The sequence below is a fragment of the Chaetura pelagica genome, unplaced genomic scaffold, assembly GCF_000747805.2.
Source record: "Chaetura pelagica isolate M959 unplaced genomic scaffold, ChaPel_1.0 scaffold37, whole genome shotgun sequence".
Taxonomy (NCBI): domain Eukaryota; kingdom Metazoa; phylum Chordata; class Aves; order Apodiformes; family Apodidae; genus Chaetura; species Chaetura pelagica.
In genome coordinates, this window is record NW_009954567.1 from 3966150 (window position 1) to 3970443 (window position 4294).

Genomic DNA, 4294 nt, shown 5'->3' on the forward strand with positions numbered 1-4294 from the left:
AGCAGAACTGCTGCCAGTGGGAAACTGAAAGACAAACCTTAACTATTTTGGCTATCAAGGCTTAAGATACTATCACCCCCAATTGCTCATCCTGCACCTGTACAAGAGGTCACTACCTACATAGCAGGGTTGGTTGAAGAAACATGTACATGTCTCCTAGCCTGGCTTCTTAGACTGAAACTGATGATAAAAATGGGTCATAACTGGAACAGAGGACTGTGATTTCAGTAGGGAGTAAGATACAATCACACATTTCCTTCTGCCTCAGTGAGAGGGACACAGGAGACAACAGAGGAGGAAAACATCTTTTATTGCCACAACAACTGGTGGAGCTGATCTGAGAAAGCCCACTGGTAAAGGCACTTAATTTTGTGGTGATTTTCTTGTTCTGTTTTCCAGGATGCAGGTCACCTCAGACTGATTTTTCTTTATTACCCAAAAGTGTATCTGTTTTTATTGTATAAAAACCTGTCAAATGGTTGATTTGTTTTTCCTAATTAGAATTGTTTACAGCTGAAGGAAAATAAAATAAGGGTGCTGTTAAATAGGAAGGCCTGCTGAAAATTTTGCAGCAGAATGTATATTTTTTTATTTATTTTTTTCCTCTTTTCCTCTTGCCATTTTAGTACAATCACTAACTTTTAACTACCTCATAGAAACAAATAATTACCACATCCTGCAACAATATTTTAGCAGGAAGTCAAGACAAGGGGTGTAGCAAGGATTTCTATACAGATTACACAAGTCTGAGAATACAGCTATTGGTATCACTGTGCTTAACCTTCTTCTCATGAATAATCAGGTTTGCTCATTCAAAAAAAGGACATTATAACATCTCTGTTACATTTAAGCAACATTTATGGGTGGAAAGCTGATGACTGCAATGTTGATTGGCATACTTATTGCATGAATTTCAATAGATTCTCTTGCATTCCACTCTATATGTAAATTTACTGTCTTGGCCCTAGATTAGTAGCCCAGAAATAGGAAAGAAAGCAAGTGAAAGCTGTTTTGTTTCAAAACTTTCCGTAGAATTATGAGAACAGAGATGTGGGTCATGCAGTCACAAAATCAATGATGGGCTGAACATAAATGACTGTGAATTTTCCTGAGGAAATGTAAGTAGAAATCTTTTTGTCTTTAAAGCCTGAAAAACATGTCCCAAAAACCTTAACAGCAAGAGCTAACTTACAACGAAGAATTAAATTGTGGCTTCATCCCAGTCAATTTTCCCTCCCTTCTAATGTGTTTCCACCTGCCTTTCCCCCTCCTGAGCCTCTGGGACACACTTCTGAGAATCTGGAGTTCCATGGTATCATTTTGGAGTGGCTTTGTTCAGCCTTGAGGAAGGAACTGGATGCACACCATGATGACTCATGTGGAAAGTAGCAAACATAAATTTCAGCAAAATACCTCCAAACCCTCACCAGTCATCTCCTCATTTCTCTGCAGGAGGGTACTATGGGACATCACCATGAGTGAAGCTCTGCATGGGTGTGAACAGCAATGTTTTCTAGTCCTTTCATGGACTTTTAAATATGTATGCTTGGCTTCTTCGGGACTGCAAGATCACAGCTTGTAAAAGCAAATACAAACTTGAGGTAAAATGTTTATTTCTTGAGACACATAATAGTATACACAAGCTTTAAATAATGTGTAGCTTCATTGGAAGTGTTCTTTAGAATTAGAACGCTGATTTTTTTGTTACAGTATTTGACTTGGTGCTTTTTGCACAGAAAGAATAGATATTTAACACAAATGGAATAATCAGCTGGATGTGATAATCACTTTATATTACTTCCTCTTACTTGTTCTTGGCTCTGTTAACAAAGCATTTTGAACTCTCCTTTGGATGCAATTGTGGTCTTACATCCATTTCATGCCTTTTTCAGGCTCATGGATGTTACCGTTCTAGTGGAATATGCAAGACTGTAATCAGACTTCCCATCTTTTTGCGCAGTACAATTGTCATAAAGTATTTGTTTACTTTGTAGCTCATAATTTTCTTGCAGTATGATTGGTGCCTTTAAACTTTGGTTGGTTGGTTCTACTTGGTTGATCTCTGATGGTCATTTTACGTTTAAATGACAAAAGCACCATTTTCTATTAAAATCAGTAATAAAATCAGGCAAAATGAACAGAAGACTGCATTGTAACACTTCCCAACATGACTATATTTGATGATTTGGAAAGATACTTGTAAAATCACTGATGGACTTTTAAGACCCTTCTAAGTGAAATAATAAATGTTAAAGCTACTTCGGCAATAGAAGAAAAAACATTTCAAACACAGTTAGGCAGAAAGAAATCATAATAATCTGCTATCCTATGGAGAAAATTATAAGAAATGTGACCAGGTAAGTCACACATAACTAAAAATAGGTTAAACTGACTGGAAAGACGTTATGGAATTATGCAGGACATGGATTTACATTTCTCTGGCTGCTATGGAAAACATGATAGTTTATACCTAGAAATATTTCTAATGTAGAGCTGGATTGAGATCTCTGATGTGATCTGTATGTAGGAGATTGATTATTGACCAGCAACTCCATCAAAATACATACCTTGCAGGAGAGATTTGAGAGACTTATTACACAAAAATGCAATAGCTACTTAATTTTTTTGAAAAGTGGGTATGTGACTCTTGGAGAACTGTGGGGCAGTCAGATATTAAGTTGAATTATTAAATTAATTGAAGAGGTCAGTTCAAAATCATGCATGTTGAAGTTGTTAGTTCAAAATCATGCATGTTGAAGTTGTTTATCTAGATCTATTAATGCTATTGCCTTCCCTATTTTCCTTTTTTGTAATCTGAATTTAGGCTCAAATTTTGTTTTAATTCTACTGCTCTAACAATAGACCAACACATTTAATTAGGGACAAAAGCTGCTTGGGAGAGTGGAGGATCCACAGTGCCACCTCTCCTACACCCAGTCCTGAACATCTCCCTTGGGCCCAGGCTATGGAGAAGACAGAACCTGAGCAGAGAGCCATTCTGTCAAGCCTGTTCTCCTGGCATGAGCAACCCATGTTCCAAAACAGAAGACAGATGGGCAGCTCTGAAATGTTTCCATCTCCAGAGATTCCCACAGAACAAAACAAGCTGGGTATGGAGTTTTCCCAGAGGTTTTCTTTTTACCTGAAAATCCTCCAAAAATGTTCACATAGTTGTCTTATTTCCCTAATGTGTTGTGTTAAACTTCCATGCTTATCTTTTTTTCTGTTTGCAGAGGTGTTACTGGAAGAAGTGTGCTGAGGGCATTTGTTTTGCTGTGGGTTTTTTTCTGGATTTCAGAGATGGAGCTTTCAAATATCATCCAATACTACATTCAAGAGCTGATTCATTTACTTTAGGCTATCATGATGTGTCCCCAGGACCTACCTAAAAAAGGCATAAAGTCTGGTAACTTCTTTGCTAGCAACTTACTCTTCGACAACCTGTGCTTTTATACTGTTGCTGTAACTGACTTTTCCCTTTAGCACTTCCATTAGTGAAAATGTTTTCAAAAGCCCATGTCTTGTCACAGTATTGTTACTGAAATTTTAGATGACATTTCCAAGTACTTTTATTTCTTATTTTAAGTGCCTCTCTGGTTCCATATTGTTTATAAGCAAAACATATTGCTTTTCCTTCTCTGTTCACCTTGGTGATAAAGGTAAACTCTTGGATATTCTCTCTTCTAAAATACAGAGGCTTTAGAGTCCCTTTCTCCCATACATTAAAGCTAAAGTAAACCAATTCCTCTCAGAAGTTTTTAACATGCAAGTGCTACTCACTGCAAATTAAGTTTGCAAAACCTATTGAATTCATTGACACTCCATGTCTTTTTGTGCATTTTTCCTGTTTCTCATTATTTTTAAAAACATTTTTAAACAATTATTATTTTTTTTTTGCATTATTTGGAATTAGAATAACAGAATGTACTTGGCTGAAAGAGATCTCCAAGATCATCCAGTCCAGCCCTAGACCTAATACCACAAGCTCACCACTAAACCATGTCCCTAAGCACAAGGCCACAGGCCATTTAAATGCCTCCAGAGATGGTGACTCCAACACCGCCCTGGACAGTCTATTCCAATGGCTGAGAACCCTTTCAGTGAAGAAATGTTTCCTAATCTCTAACCTAAACCTCCCTTGGCCCAGCTTGCATCCATTCCCTCTGGTCCTATCACACATCATCAGGGAGAAGAGGCTGTCCCCCTCATCACTCCAACCTCCCTTTCCAGCAGTTTTAAAGAGCAGTGAGGTCTCCCCTCAGCCTCCTCTTCTCCAGACTAAACAGCCCCAGCT